This window comes from Epargyreus clarus, unplaced genomic scaffold (assembly GCF_041222505.1).
Source record: "Epargyreus clarus isolate Ecla_fem2 unplaced genomic scaffold, WU_Ecla_fem_2.2 ptg000001l, whole genome shotgun sequence".
In the NCBI taxonomy this organism is placed as follows: domain Eukaryota; kingdom Metazoa; phylum Arthropoda; class Insecta; order Lepidoptera; family Hesperiidae; genus Epargyreus; species Epargyreus clarus.
In genome coordinates, this window is record NW_027332209.1 from 10,056,020 (window position 1) to 10,074,125 (window position 18,106).

At 33.9% G+C, this 18,106-nt stretch overlaps 1 protein-coding gene across 10 annotated transcripts in view; it reads left to right on the top strand.

Moving 5' to 3' along the window:
* The window catches only part of spri (Src homology 2 domain-containing protein sprint), a 316,675-nt gene that overhangs the window by 254,133 nt on the left and 44,436 nt on the right, over positions 1 to 18,106 (top strand). The window lies entirely within an intron of this gene.

The window sequence follows — 18,106 nt, forward strand, 5'->3', positions numbered from 1 at the left end:
CGGTGGTGCCGCCGGAGTCGAAACACAAAGGGTTCTACCACCTTCAATATAGAGTATTATAGAGTTGGACCAAAGGTTTTATTTATTATTTATTTATTTATTTATTATACACAAAATACAGCAATAAAACATTACAGAAACTCTTTCCAATTCGTTTTAAAGCGTTCAATGTGTAAGTTAATTAATATTTCCACGTTTATTAAAAAGTTAAAAGGCTGCCAGCAAACACCTTTTCAACATTACAAAGTAAACATGCCTCCCAACTAATTCCCATTGAAAATAGACTTGGAAAATTACTCCAAAATGAAACGAAACCAACTTGGGCGGGAAGTTTCGTGAAACATTTATACATTCGCCAAATTAATGTAAACACGAAACTCGGAATGAACCTTCATTATATATTAACCGAAGGGATGTTCCCATTTTGCTCCTCTTTGATCGACCCTCTTCCCTATAATCCAGGGATTAAGAAGGCTACGAAGTCTCGCTTTTGCATAATTATTCGGTATATCAGCTTGAAAAATCAATTTTGGGCAGTAAACTGTTTGGGCCGCAACGCTGCCCCACGTGTCGTTTATATTGAGGGGGCTTGTAATTTGTACGTGTAACAAATGTTATTAATTATATATCATTAGAGTGTAGCTATTTAGTATGTATAATAGAAATTTTTACTACCGAATATGAGAGGACAATTGGACATAGCCTATGGACATGTGTCGATTCGCCATCCACCACCGTTGTGTCGGACGCAAGATTTATAAATACTAAAACATACATTTGTAAATTTTATATTGTAGTGGTATTCATGTACATGGCATCAATTATTGGGTACGTATTTTTTGATCTTGCCATAAACCTGTATGTATTATATTTCCTTTTTTATTGTGAATCAGTAATTGTCAAGCTACTCTGGATTTGAACCACTTTAGGCAAAAGTCTATCAACTTTGTAAAACATCAAGCAATGCAGCAAACAATTTTACTTAGCCACTCTCTTATTCAAGTTTGAGACTAAAAATCTAGAATTTATAGAAAAGCATTTGTAGAAATCTTTACACTGTCATTCTAGTCGGTAACGATGTTGTTCTATTAATTTTATGTTACGGCTTTCATTTCTAACGGCGAATTCTTACAGCTCTTGTAATTATGCGAACATAAATAGAGCGTACGGCGTTAATATTATAAGTATATTGCAATTTACAAACTGGCCAGTGGAGTTGACATCAAAACCTGTCATTGTAAGCGCATTTCCTGTAGAAAGCAAAATTTTCTTCTTAATAGCATACACTGTACAGGCTTTCCGACGCATAATAATAACTTGGTAATCTACTGCGACAGATACTAATAATAATTGTATTTCATTGAATCGAAATTGATAGTGTTAGAAGCAAGTAATTTAATATAACATTGCGTTCGTGAATTTTGTATTTAAAATCTATATTAGTAATTTAGTACTATTGTGTTGTTGCTTGCTTATTGTCATGTGGTATCATTCGGTTTCGATAAAACTAAAGATTATATATATTATGTAAACGAAATTTTACTTAATTGGACATTACAGTAGGAATTCGTTGGCTGTGAACGTCATAATTGTCATCATAATAATATTATGTGAGAGAGTTTTACAGAGTTATTTTTAAAATCAGGTTATTATCAGATTCAGAAATCAGATTTATTTTTGCAAAAAACCTATTTCACAACATTCGTTCTCAGCTAAAATTGAGCAATATTTTTAAGCCCATAAATCTCATCTTAGAGGATCAGTCAGAGATTACACTTATAATTATTTAACGGGTGACAGTTGTAATTGCAAGTCTATATTTGGTTTGACATTAAACCCAATTATTCATTCGCATTAAGGAACCTGTTTTATTATGACAGAAAGGAAGATGTAGCGATAAATAAGTAACGACCACTTGTAATATTTTTTTTTATAATATAAGAGCAGCAGACGAGCATGCATTCCACCTGATGGTAAGTGGCTACTGCCGCCCATGGACATCTGTAAACAACCCCAGATAGGATTAGATATTCCTACCTGAGGTCGGCAACAGATGCGGCGCTACCCCTGAGGACTAAGCTGGAACGCCTCGGAAAAGACTGATCGGAAGTTCATCTACCAATTCTAAATTTAAAAGAAAGCTTAAAGCTTAGAAATATTGCCAAATTTTGAACTTTGGTTGGAAAAAACTGTTTAAAGTTTATTATTACTGCTAGGCTTATCTATACGTGAGAAATACATATACATCTGTCCTAAACATAGTGTCTATTAGAGAATATCCCTTACCCAAGTGTCTGTGGCCCCAAAGCATTAATTATACGACGGGCTACATGCTAATTTTGTACCAGCCTGGTAGCTGTACTGTCATGGGTATTCGTAGATTGCAGTATCACTAAATATCAGATTAATAGCCTGCGTTAATCGCTTATCTCTTATCCGTTTGTGGTGTGCGCATGTCCTATAACAGATTAACCGCTATGGTTTGACAGAGATAAGTGTTTACTCTAATTTGGCAAGTGGTTACATAAACTCAGTTTTTAGACAAAAATACTTAAATCAGTATGTAAAATGGAATGTAAATGGATAGGAGCCGATAAGACACTCATTTTAAATTACCTAAAAGGTTAATGAGGTGTCGCGATTAAGCAAACGAGGGTCAGTTACATGATAAGGAGTGAGAGTAAGTGATAATGGACTTACAGGTTTAAAAATGTCAAGTGAAAATTAATGTTTTTGTGATTAAGAAATATATTTAAAACATTTATTCAATCCGTTGAATTAACATATAGTACAATAATTAGTTAATATTATAATAAAAGTTCACGTCCATCCCATGTCACTTATTAGTAGCTCCAATTACAAAGCAGGAACCCTTTTCATAAAAAAATCTTTTACAAAATCATTGATTAATGATAACAACTGCTTGTAGATCTGATCTTTTAAGATTTATAATAAAAGTCCTGTACCCTTAGGTGATTTGGTATTTGTTTACGTATTTGCCCATACATTTCCAAACGCTCCTAGCGGATTGTATCAGAACTGATTGGAATAGTATACGAAATACAAAAACAAAAACATTATTTTTTTAAAAACGTAAAAACCCATACTAAGGGTAATGTGCACCGCTTATTTACAAGAGACATATTATGATATAATAGTAAAAAAAAAATGATATAATAATTTGACATACAATAAGGTTATTATTTGTTCTAAAAACAAATACTCTATTATCGCATAAGCTGCGGCGAAAGTATTAAAAAAACGTAAACCTTTTTGCAGCTACAATTTTAACATTACGACACGATTTAGCAACGTGTTTTTATCTAACGATCTTAATTCGTTTTGTGACCTTTCGAAGCAAAATTCATTAGAACCGCAGACACGTTCCATAGGTTGTTGCGACATTAGTTACTCACCGGAAGTTCCGGACAGACGGGCAGTAGGGATGCAAGTTTATCAAATTATCGATATTTACCTACATCTTATAATATAAATACAATAATATATAAAATAAATATTATTATTTTAAAGTAGTCTGTTTTTTTTTGTACTAATTACTAATTCGCCGATCCATTGGTTACTGCTCGATTTGCCAGATCATATCGGCAGTGGTTCAACATAAATGAAAATATCGACATTTAGATATTATCAACCTTTAGATACAAAGTGACATCCCTAACCGGCAGATAGACCGGCACTAATAGGGTTTCCTCTCACTGTTCAAATATTACCGATACAAGTAATGGGTTACGTAAATAAATATATAATATTTGACTTTACGGAAGTGCTAGAATGATAGATTTTACTTTCATTCTTAGCTAGATTTCGTTCTAGTTTAAGCTTTTGTGTCTAGACTACACGAGAACCTATACATTTATGTAACTATTTATACATTTGGGTAACGCAATCTTAAGTACCTTCCAATAAATTAATACTAAAAAAGTTTTTACTAAAGAACTACTAAAGAAGCTTTTATTTGCAGTAAAATGAGAATAGTTCGATTATTAGATATTTGGATGACGTGATTTTCCGAAACACCTGATTGATTTATCAAGCCCCAAGGTACACATTTATTATTATCATTCAGTACCAGTAAATATTTAAAATGAAAAGATCCAGTCTATTGTACAAAATATTACTACTACTATACTACGCGTGTAATCCCATCTGTAATAGACCTTGAAAAGTCCTAAGTTTCTAGACTATTTCGTTACATTAAAAGTATGTACAGTCAGCTCCAAAAGTAAATGAACATATAAAGATTTAAAAAAATGCCTATATACCCAAGCTTTCGTAAGCAGCTACACAATTAATAACATAATTAATCAATAATTAATAACATATCATATTAGTGACAGTTAGCTATTTTTGTACATATAGGTGTTCAGCTACTTTTAATGCGCTAATGTAATTTTTAATAATTAATATAATTTTGACGCTTTACCATGTTCATCTAAATATGATGTTAGAAGTTTTGTTGAAACCTTAACCTGTTCATCTACTTTTGAAGCTGACTGTACATAAAGCAAGTTTGAAATTGTTCGCAAAGCCCTCCGAACCTAATAAGAGTGATATAGGTTTACACGTTCACTTGTAAACATATACATGTCCAAACTTTGCTTCTTGGTCGCATCAAATGGGCTTGCGGGATGTAAACTTCGAAACGTTGAAACTCAAAATCCATTAGAACCTGAATTTATGGACTGTGGACGTGAACATGGGGGAAGTTGGGAACTCTATACATTAAGAAATGGTAAATGAATAGAGGATTATACTGGGGAAGCTGATCTATATTTACTGGATTATTAAATGGATTTGTTTAGAATAATTTTTATTACTTATACAGTATGCTTAATAGATTTTTTTGTAGTTTTATTCAGGAGACTTAATTAGGAGTAAAATAACAATTTTTTGTAGTTTTATTCAGGAGACTTAATTAGGAGTAACAATGGAGGACCATTGTTACTCCTAATTAAGTCTTTTAAGACTCTTGAAAGTGCAGTTTGAAAAGTGCGGTTAAGCAGGCATGACGTCATCACAAATGAGGCGTTGCAACTTAAACTAAGCTGGAAGTAAGTTAAAACCGTTCATTCTCCTAAAAGATATTGACAGAGATATAAAGAGATCTATTTTTATTAGTCAGACATTTTTATAGTCATAATGTCGTACATTCCGATAAAACCAAAAAAAATGTTTTATTAATAAAGTGTAGAATATATATTTATTAAACTTAAAGAAAACTGAGTTTATTATTCAGTTTCAATAAAGGAGTAGACGACTACAATATTCAACTATCGATAACCATCTATCTCAGCTCAGGAAAGATTTAAAGTACGAGCCAGATCAATGCAGCGGAAACACTAGACGTATTACGATAGATCTGAGAAACCAAAATATAGTTTTATTTTATAACAACATTTTAGTATCGAATGCATCACATTTTTTTTAGATAGATCAGTATGAAATATACTTTTGTGAGTTTATATTTGATGTTTTAACAGTTTTAAGCGAAAATTTCATCACAGATTTTATTTAGATTTTTTTATTATTTTAGACTAGTCATTGCACTGTACTAGACTATCGCTGTACTGTACTGGATCGTTGTGGTATCGTTAGGGCCAATTAGCTTACCAAACTAGAGAATTTTTATTATATTATGGTGTTTTACAATAAAAAACATAACATCTTTTTGGTACCTAATTATATGACAAGCGTGTGACAAGTTAGCATAATTATAAGTTACATGATGTTCCCTTGGAATAACTATCCCAGGCTCCCGAAGTACTGCAGTGAGTCTTAAAAGGGTTGAAGCCAATTCCAATTTTGCAAATTTCATTTTCCCATATTAACTTTTATCTGCCGCTACTGTTATAGTCTCGTGTAGGTAATTAATGAGTACGCTGTAATTCCATTTCCAATTCCTTTATCCCATTCCGCGAATAAGGGATCCAATTGCAATTCCCAGTATTACTTGATTGTAATATAAATGTTATGTTGTAATATATATGTTTTCAATGTTTTCTTGCGTTTAATGCTATTAAAAGAAGTGTTTTTAGTTTAGAAAGCATTTGATTAGACTGAAGAATTCTAAAAACTTAACCCTTTTCGTTATGATTTTCGTTTTTCGTTAATTAATGACCCGTTTTTTGAAATAGGACAATAATTTGATGAAAAAATTGTTACAGAAAATCTAAAGAAAATAACTAATACCTATACTTTACTGTGCTCGTATTAAATTATTTAAACTTATGTAAGTGAATTATGCAAAACCTACGCTACAATGGCTAATTACCTATACTTTTGCCTCCTTTATTGGGGTAACCTTGCCAAGTTATAGTACCGGTTTAACCTACCACTACCTAAGCTAGGCAAGCAATTTGACAGCATATTGATAGAAAAACCTTGCTATCACACCTACTATATGAATAATTTTCTGCAAAATAATTGTGTTTGAACGAAATATATTAAATAACAAAGTTAAGTAATAAAGTTAAATTATTTGAAATGTTTTACGAATTATTCGTTGAATATTAGTCACTTGAATTTGATGGGAATTTTACTTGTGATACATTATTTTATGGTGATTAACGTAAGCTACATTTTTAGTCCAAAAATAAAAAAAAGGATTCCTTCGCGAAAATTGAAAAACCGTGTACGAAAACACACGCGTGCAGTACCTCGACATAAGTTACGAATTTTATAAAAATACATTTTAATTAACATTCTCTTTAAATGGAAAACTTCCTGTATACTATTAGCGTTGAGACCAGGTTTACAAATTATTATAAATGGGCTGTCGCACCTCGCAATTTAATTTTACGTGCCATTTTGTAGGAAAGCTAAAACGTTCCCAGACTGCCGACTGTCACCCTCGTCGGCGAAAATCCTAGATAAACTAAGGGTTGTCACTGTACATAATTCCATGATTTATCAAACTGAAAAGCAAGTTGAGGTGATACAGCATGTACGCATTTATGATGTTCACTTCAGATTAATCACTACAGTCCATAACCATCTGAAGGCAAACAATTAAAGAAAAAATTAGCCTGCCTGATAAATAATTTGTCGGCAATGAATTGTGCTCGCCTGTCAGTATAACATACTTGATGACCCATAGATGATATCTCCACAGTAAGATTGAGGGTGCCGTGAGTACAGAACGTCGGTTACTTAAATATCCCATTATAAAGATTTTTAAAACCGTCAATGATTGTTCTTCTAATGGTGTTTTATGTAAACACGTATTATATTAAATAAGACTTTTTCCCTCTCACGCATGATCATGTCTACGTATATTTATTTCACGCGTGCGGGTAAAACACGAACGCGGATATAAGCCTACATAACAAACATCGTGCGTGTGACACGATAGGATGCAAAGGGCACATAGCGGAAGCGCGTGCGAATGTAAACCCGCGTGACAAGAAAAAGGGACCTTTTACTCATTATTTATTTGAAACCTTAGCAACCCTAGGTACACTTATAATCGCATTAGCAAAGGCGACGGCGTCCTGCCATAGAGATATTATATATAAGGCTTTCAAGAGAAATCTGGTTAACGTGCATTGATGTACGATGTTATTATAGTGCATTGACGCGAAGAAGCGCTATATGCTGCGATTTGAACGATGTGCCTGCACATATTTTGTATCTTGTAAGGAATGGTCATAGGTAGTTATGATACAAGTATGTGCTTCCTGTAAGGGTAGCACATACCAGCGGTACTAAGCGATGTGTCGTATATGTAATTTGTAATAAGTAATATGTAAGGTATACGTATATGTAATTTATTAATAGTGCAATGATATATTGTATATCTTAAACTACTTATAAAATAAGCACGTAATATTTTACAAAGGATTAAAACACGCGTTTATTAATATTAAATTGAAAATAATAGTTTTATGCGATTTATAAAAAACTATCTATAATTATAATAATTCGTTACAGAAAATGATTATGAAAGCTTGTAGCGCGCAAGAATTTATCCAATTTAGTGTATTTTTCCCCTTTCCAAATTTTATTTATAATATTAAATGTTGCCAAGGCAAGTTAGGAATTTGTGCCTAAGTAGAATATGGTTTCTTCGTTCTTCTGAAAGAATCTTTCACCGATTAAATATTTAATGTGACTAATATTAAGAAGATATAAAAATACTATTAAAACTCGATTTAGAATTCGCCTGTACAATTCAGTGGAGTGTCGGTGTAATGAAGTGCAGATCATTGTCGCAGTGTCGGCGAGTGTCACGAGTGTTATTGGTGTTCTCGAGACCGCGACACTTCCCAGTGGATTTCACTCGACCTGTAGTTTCATAGGACTTTCGATAAATTAGTTATTAATGATGCATATTTTGAATCTTCCAGTACATTCACATTTAAGAGAATCTTATCGTCTTATGGTACACAAATCGACAAATACATAATATTATTTTATACATGACTAAATTGGTTAAGTTATACAAATATTCGCATAATAAGAAACCTTTTATGAAGATATTCAAACGCTTCTTAATCTCACAAACTAAGGAAATCTTACTATTAGAGTTCAATTGATTGGATTCACGAATAAAAATCTCAGAGATCCTTATACAAACCGCGAAGAATTCTATCAGTTTGATCAATACGTTACGATTATTAGCATTAAGCTGTTTCTCATGCCTTCGTCTGTATGAGTATTTAATCAGACGCTGCATCCATAATGTACTAACTCAGGGGTTCTCAAACTTAAAGCTCGAAGTACCCCTATTACCTTCTCAATACAATGTCGATCTTTCAAGCTCTACAGACCTGTTTTAGTAAAGTTCAATGAAAATTAGTACTGTCCCATGAAATCTGAATATAATAATCATGTTATTAAATAATAGAATAGGGATAGATAGATAGGGGTTTTTGTCCTTAGAGATTCTAGAATTTTAATTCAATCAGATATCACTAAATAGCTGTCATAATATTGTAAATTTCGTCGTATACCTCCTACGATTTAGGGCATATCTCAAAGAATACGTGTACCACACTCTGAGTAGCTGTACCTCCTACAATTTACTACCATACCTCAAGAGGTACGTGCACCCCACTTTGAGAATCCCTGTACGAGCTAGTTTAAGACAAAAAGCGTGGGTACGTACGTAGGTGCGAAACTCGTTGATACATTCAATTCAGTACTTAGAAACCGCATTGTGATTGATGATAACGTTATAAGAACGATAGTACGAGTACGTGCGTAGTCTAGCGATATGACTCAGAGATGTATTTGTTTTGCACTGATACAATAGGGAAAGTCGTCTTGATAGAAATTTTACTAAAAAATCAATAGTGTATGACTAATCGTCAAACTTTTTGAACCATCATAGGACGATTTCACAATGTTTTCCCTGACTTTTAAAAAACGCACGTACTTAACTTTATAAAATCGATACTGCTTAACTTTATACGTAGGTAATATTGATAACAACAATATTGACAAATCATGTTTTCGATCCATACCTTATTGAAGGTGCTTGTGGTTCGACTCCGGCGGCACCACCGCCACACCTATATCTGCCTCATAACGGCAGTGTTGAGCGCTGCTATGTTCTGGGTTGAAGGGTGTGGTAAGGGAGACATACTTTTCCGAGGCGTTCCAGCTTAGTCCTCAGGGGTAGTGGCGTACTTGTGGCCGACTCCAGGTAGGAATATCTTTATTTATTTATTTATTTTATTGTGTAAAGCATTTAGTACAATAGGTCAATAACAATACATACAGTTCAATTAAATGCTGCCTTTACAGGTTTTACACATGTCAAACTTAAATAAAATGTTAGGATTAATAATAAAGTATTAAAGGTAACCGATATTTAGATTAAGACGAATAATATCTAAACCTACCCTGGGTTAATTACAGATGTACATGGATGGCAGTAGCCACTTACCATCAGGTGGACTGCATGCTCGCCTACTTATAAAAGGTATTCCCATACTCCCGTACTCCCATATTATAAAAAAAACCTCGTGTATAAATTGTGTAACCATCGTTATTTAGAAGCCCACTATTGGCCACAAACGTCCTGATGGAAATAGATATGCAGTAGTGACTGTCCTTGGCTGTAGATACCGTAGATGTTAGGGACTGCATAGCTAGATATTATGTCATTACTCATTACCGTCCAACCTTTAAACCTTTAAGGCATCTCCTACGAATCCAACGTCAATGGAAAGAAAGCGATACTATTCCAAGTGAAAATTTTATACATACTGATAAAAAATATAAAAATCAAGTTTATATTCCACTCCATTCAGCACCCTATGCGGTTTGTGACAGGTGTACCCACTCCAGTTCACGCGCCACTGACTTTAACGTTTCAGCTGCAATTCAAGGTGTCGCCATACAATTTGATACATTTTAAACGTCTCGTCTTATTTTCACATAGATTTTTGCTTTATTTTTAAGCGACTTAAAAAAGGAGGTGGTTCTCAATTCGGCCGGTATATATATTTTTTTATTTGTCTTAATAATATGTCAAAATAAATTTATCAAAATAAATTTTACATACATAAAAAGATTCTACTCTTTGAAGTGTTTATTTGTGAACCGATGAGCCCATATTTGCCCTTATCGAACTGCTAGTGATTGAAAACTAAATCACTACATTTGCGCCACAAATGAAACCACATACAGTTTTGTTACGATCGTATATTCACTAAACAGTCCTTCACTTCACAAAAACACAAAGTCCAACACCAATTACACACTCAAACAACATACTTAGAATTGAAAGCAAACACCATTTTGACCATTTGTATTGCGCGACATTTTGTAAGTAAATTTCCCTTCCAAAAACATTAAAGAACAAAGCCCAACCAAAGACACCAAAATGTTGCCAGTTTATGAATTATTATTAATTTGTAACTTAATTAAATTTTCTTAATGTAAAACAAAATTGGCAAAAATAGTAAATGGAATATTTATATAATTCTAATAATAATAACTTATAAATATCCATTTTTTAAGGTATGCTTACATTCGGCCATTCTGATCATACACGCGTCCCTGCGTGTCGTCTGAAGTAACCTTATTTAACACAGCAAATTATCCAATAAAACACAAAATAATAAAAATAACAATGATCAGGTAATAACATTCACAATTAAAATTTAATAACGCTATTGCCGCCTGGCAACGCCATCCAAGGCTGCTAACGCCATCCAGGGCTGGTGGCGCCATCCAGGGCTGGTAACGCCATCCAGGGCTGGTAACGCCATCCAGGGCTGGTAACGCCATCCAGGGCTGGTAACGCCATCCAGGCTGGTAACGCCATCCAGGGCCGGTAACGCCATCTAGGGCTTATAACGCCATCCAAGGCTGGTAACGCCATCCAGAGCTGGTAGCGCCCTCCAGGGCTGGTAACGCCATCCAGGGCTGGTAACGCCATCCAGGGCTGATACGCCACTAAGGGCTGGTAACGCCATCCAAGGCTAGTACGCCACTAAGGGCTGGTAACGCCACTAAGGGCTGGTAACGCCACTAAGGGCTGGTAACGCCACTAAGGGCTGGTAACGCCACTAAGGGCTGGTAACGCCACTAGGGGCTGGTAACGCCACTAGGGGCTGGTAACGCCACTAGGGGCTGGTAACGCCACTAAGGGCTGGTATCGCCATGCAGGGCTGGTATAGCCACGCAGGGCTGGTATCAAAGTGAAATGATTTACCCGGTATTTATAGTACACATGCACAGATTTAGAAAATTATTCAATCATTTTAATTTATGATTACTTATCACTTTCATCGGCATCACTGTCTATGAGGTCATTTGAAAATACTAACCAAGGATATATTTTATCAACTGCAAATACTGCTCTATAAAGTGGTTTACCCGATTTTTTCGTTATTGGAGTATCTTCTACTTTGTATCTATCATTTTTAAGGACTTCGACTATCCTGTATGGACCACTACACTTTGGAAGTAGCTTTTTTGATTGCCCTGGCAAAGAATTACTTAAGTCCCTCTCAACTCTTACAAGGTCACCTACCTTATATTCATGGGCTGCCTTACGTCTTTTATCAAAATTTTGTTTTTGTTTTTCCTGTGTTTTATCGATAAGTTTGCTAACTTTAGTTCTAATAATATCACGATTTTCTGTTTTGTTAACTTCAGATACTAAAGAGTTCATTGCACCATCTGATATACCAGTAGGTGCAAATCCGAATAGCACTTCCGCAGGTGTTTTGCCAATAGCCCTGTTCATGGTATTGTTAAGACCCCATTGGACTCGGGGAATCATAATGTCCCACTCATTCTCTGGTCGACCATTATTAATTGCTGTAAGAGAGTCTATAATTGAACGATTGTAACGCTCAATTTGCCCATTTGCCCGTGGAGTTGCCACAGCATTCAGTATGTGCGAGATCCCCCTTTCTTTTACAAAATTAACGAATTCTCGACTTGTAAAACTAGTCCCTCTGTCCGTAACAAGGCGACGTGGAACTCCAAATAAGGCAAAGTATTCTTCAAAAACGGTAATTGATGTTTTGCTTTTACAATTTTTTACTGGTTTAATATAAATAAATTTGGTAAATGAATCTATGATAGCTAATATGAAACAATTTCTCTGTTTGCTTTGTGGAAATGGTCCACAATGATCTGCATGCAAAACTTCAAATGGTTTACTTGGTTTTGGTATAGGGTGTAACATACCTTCTTTTGGCCCACCGGGAAGTTTATTGTGTGCACAATTCAAACATGACCTACAGTATTTTTTAATAAATCGTCGCATACCCTTAAACCAATAAACCCTTCGTATTCTATCATATGTTTTGTCGAACCCAAAATGACCGACCTCATCATGATTACCTCGCACAATTTGCCATCTTACTGATTTTGGTACTACCCACAATAGTCGAACACTGTCTCCCTTATTTACGACTCTATACAATTTATTATTCTTAACAATAAAATTACTTTTTACTTCTACTACATTGCCACTATCCGGATCCCTTAAAATATCTACAATACGCTGTAATTCAACATCTGCTTGTTGGACAGTTTGGAGCCATCTTTCATCATTAACATCAATATTAACTAAATTTACATCAATTTGAAACACATGGCAATCATCATCTCGAGCTGGTGGATCATCTCCAGCAATTGGATTACGACTCAGTGCATCTACATGCATCATTTTAGAGCCAGCACGATATTCGATAGTAAAATCGAATTCTTGCATGCTCATCCACCAGCGTGCCACTCGGGGAACGAGATCTTTCTTAGTCATAGTGCTTTTTATGGCATTGCAATCTGTTACCAGTTTGAAAGTAATTCCTAATAAATAAATACGGAATCGTCTCAGTGCCACAACAACAGCAAGGGTCTCCAACTCATAGGCATGAAACTTTTGTTCTTCGGGGGATGTTTGCCTGCTATAAAATGCTATGGGTTGGAAACCCTTCCCACTGTTTTGTAATAAAATCGCGCCTATTCCTAGTTTACTGGCGTCGGTATGCACCTCTATTATAGCTTGAGGATCATATAATGCAAGAATCGGTCTAGATATTAACCTCTCTTTAAGAGTGTTAAAAGCAGTCATTTGCTCAGGACCAAATTGCCAAGGTTCATTCTTTTTTGTAAGCTTTGTTAAGGGTCTTGCTATTACAGAAAAGTTTTGAACAAATTTCCGAAAATAACTAACTAGTCCAACAAACTGTCGAATCTCATGCACATTCTTTGGCACGGGAAATAATTTTACTGCCTCTATTTTTTGGTTACCAGGCCTGATTCCCTCACTACTAATTTCATAGCCTAAATAGTCTATTCTTTCCTGAAAGAATACACATTTTTTTAAATTTAATGTTAGCTTTGCATTTCGTAATAAAATGAAAACCTTTTCAAGTTTTTCGAGTCCTTCTTGTACTGACCTTGATGGAATTAATAGATCATCCATATATGCTAAAACTAACTTTTGCCCTACACCATTCAACATTGTGTTAATTGCTCTTTGAAAGACACTCGGGGCATTAGCAAGTCCAAATGGTACACGGTTATACTCATAAAGGCCATCTGGAGTGACAAACGCGGTAACATGCTTGCTATCTTCTGCTAAGGGAACTTGGTAATACCCTGAGGCTAAATCGAGACTCGTAAAAAGACTATTGCCACCTATACAGTCTAACTTATCTTCAATTCTAGGCAAAGGATATTTGTCTTTCAAAGTTTTCCTATTTAAGGCGCGATAATCCACGCAAAGTCGCTTTTCACCATTTTTTTTTGTTTACTAGGAGTACTGGACTTGCATAAGAGGACGAGCTTTCCCTAATGATTCCATTTTTAAGTAGATCTTCTATAATTTCAGACAAGTGTTCCTTCTCTTTCATTGACATACGATATGGATTATAAACGACCGGGTTGTCATCTGTCAACTTAATAACCATTTCAGTTATATTTGTCCTTCCTAGTTCTGATAGATCTAAAGCAAAACAATCTCTATATTTAGTGAGTATTTCATAAAAAGTTTTAATTTCCGTTTGTGCTAATTTAATACCTATATTAACATCTGACAATGGTAATGGTTTATCTTGGAAATTATTAGTTGTTATAGCCCCTATATGCGCATCATTGATCTCATTATACCCTACTCCCCTTGCTAAAGTATGACCGCTTTCAATTGTTATATTATTTTTCCCTACATTTGATATCATTATAAAACCTTGGTTGTTATCAAATTTGTATATACCAGGTAGTACTAAGTATTTCCTATTATTGCAATCTAATAATCCTGTTGGAACATACAAAGATCCTGTAAACTCTGTAGACGTGACTACCTCCACTGGGGTTGTAACATGAGATTCAATTATAACAGATTTTGATGACATGAGTTTTATCTTATGATATGCATCATCACAATTTAAAATAGGAGCTTCATAAAATATTAATTGATCTGAGGTCTTATAAATAACTACATTAGGCATTTCAGTAAAGGTTTGTCCAATTAATATATCACAAGGCATGTAATGGTCTGGAATCACCATTAAATCAATTTGAGCAGAAATATCATCCACACTTATTGAACAATTTATAGTTCCTAAAGGTTTTACATTTGAATTACCAAACCCTCGCAAATTTGGAAGTTTATCACTATGGATATAATTTCCATAAACTTCAATTGCTACACTTTCCTTAATTAATGTACAATTACTTCCTAAATCTATGAATGCTTGCTTCGTGTAATCTTCTATTTTTACATTTTTGTAATATTTATTTGTTTCACTTTTATTAGATTGTAACTTTATCTCGCTATTGAAATGTGTTGTAATTGGTAATGCAGTATTTACATCATTTGAGTGTATTCGCATTACATTTTTATTTGCAGACATTGTAACTTCCCCTAATTTATTTGTATCATTAATGGTATCTGTAAAATCTACTAAACTATTCTTATTGCGACAATCTTTAGCCAAATGACCTACTCTATGGCAAATATTACATCGTTTCATTGGTTTATTGCACCTAGTTCGAATGTGTCCTGTTTCACCACAATTATAACAAACAATGCCGGGCTTAGCTGTATCATTATTGTTCAGTGATTCTTGTACCCGTCCCTTAAATGTTGTATTACGTCTATTTATTGTATAATTATCACTATGTGCCAATGTTTTTAAATAAGAAAACAGTTGTTCTGGTTCTTCAAAACGACATGCATTTGCACTCATCCTAATAAATTTATCATCAATGCCATGGACCAGGCATCCAACAGCTTTGCGACCAATTATTTCACATTTATTAATTAATATCATTTTCTCATAATAGTAAATGTCCAAAGGCTGACCTAATTTACAACGAAATTGCAACATCTTTTGGAGTAAATCCCCATAATTTTCCGTCGAAGGAAAAGCTGCTTTGAGTTTCTCTTTCCACTGTTCCCACGTAAATAGTAAAGATGGTAATCCTTGATACCACCGTTTTGCCAGACCTGTTAATTTAGCCAGAGCATAATGACAAATTTGTATTTCATTCCATGAATAAATTTGAGCACACTCTGTGACTTTATGAATCCAAGATTCTATGTTTTGTGACCCATCACTAGGATCAAATTCTGGTATTACATTCATATGACTTGAAAATGAACTTGCTAACATTGGGTTGTAATTCTCATTATGAACAGAACTATTGACATTAGCCCGTGAAGTATTTAGCACATGCTGTGTTACAGAATTACTACAGGACAAATCCCTTACATGAGTGTTAAGAGGAGTCAGCGGTAAAGGAGGTGTTTGTATACCTTCTCTATTTCTATGATGATCAGCGACACGAGTCGAACAAGACTTATGGCCTTTTTTAGAAGTATACAATTGTCGTTCTTTATCTTTCCTATAATGTTTTTTTGATTTTTTAGATAATCTATGAGTATTAACACGACTGCTTTGGGAAGATACAGTAGAACAAGTACTATATGAATAATTACGACGATGTCGTTTTGACTCACGTCGTTTAGAAGACCTACTACGTCTTCCAGACCCCATAGTCAACGATAACCTTAAATTAACTAAACACAATTATAGATCCAGCACTTAATAATAACAATATGACCTATCACAATTTCCTATTACTTATAATAAAATAAATAATCTAACAACTCAAATATAAAATCAACCCTTCACAAGTAAACAAATTAAAATAAACTATCAACTAAACTAATACTTAATTCTAACAATATTTAATAACAAACTAAATAAAATCGTCAAATGTCCTATTATTATTAAATATCTATCAGCACCGTAATTGTCCTTCAAAGTCTTGTGTTACTGCACTTTTATCACTTGTTCAGAATAATCTACCATTTTGTTTTGAAGTACACTTGAAAAGTTTTATTGACTTTATTTCTGTCAAGTCACATACAAACGAAGTTATATTTTCTTATGATAATCCCTCGATTAACGAATTTTCGCTCGCAGGTATTATTTGAATATAAATACTTTTAAGTACAACCCGTTATTTTAAAGAAAAGTCAATTTTCACTTGCCAGTTCGTGTGTCCTTTCCACTTCTGACTGAAAACTAAATCACTACATTTGCGCCACAAATGAAACCACATACAGTTTTGTTACGATCGTATATTCACTAAACAGTCCTTCACTTCACAAAAACACAAAGTCCAACACCAATTACACACTCAAACAACATACTTAGAATTGAAAGCAAACACCATTTTGACCATTTGTATTGCGCGACATTTTGTAAGTAAATTTCCCTTCCAAAAACATTAAAGAACAAAGCCCAACCAAAGACACCAAAATGTTGCCAGTTTATGAATTATTATTAATTTGTAACTTAATTAAATTTTCTTAATGTAAAACAAAATTGGCAAAAATAGTAAATGGAATATTTATATAATTCTAATAATAATAACTTATAAATATCCATTTTTTAAGGTATGCTTACATGATAATTTGCGTTTTATGCCAGAAAGTTTATTTGAATGTTTGTTTGTTTAGCACTTAGGAACGTTTGGCAAGTGTTTATATGACATCGAAACAAAGTTAAGCGAACTACGTATGATGTTGTGAAAACCTCACGAGAACTTATACGTAAGTTTTCTGAAATAAAAGTTTCCAAAGGTATGTCTATCAATTCGCACTTAACTAGCAATGTGGACTATGGCCTTAGTTTCTTATTCTAAGAAGCGTACCAATAAGACAATAATGAGATAATGATTACATTTATCGTCATCAATAACACAAATACATACACAAATAACTATACTATAACAGTTTTCGGAATCTGTTTTACTACGTTTGTACATTTTACTACAAATTCAAACTTGACATAACCACAAAAGATACAATAGCATAGAATAGAACCCAACACTTTAGCTGTTTGCAAGATGTCGCTTTGAAACTTTTCATCTTTTCTCTCAGCGTATTTAAATATCTGAAATTCAAGAATGTTTGTTGTGAAGTTGTGCTTCTATCAATTTGAATTTTATTCTGTTGTATGTAACAGAAGTAGTGAAACAAATTTCTACACAACGAACCATGAATAGTTTTGCTAGAAACAGTAACAGTACATTTTGTGAGGGTTAAATATCCAAACATTACTTGTTTTCTAGTAAATATTATGACAGTCTAGAACCTACCTTA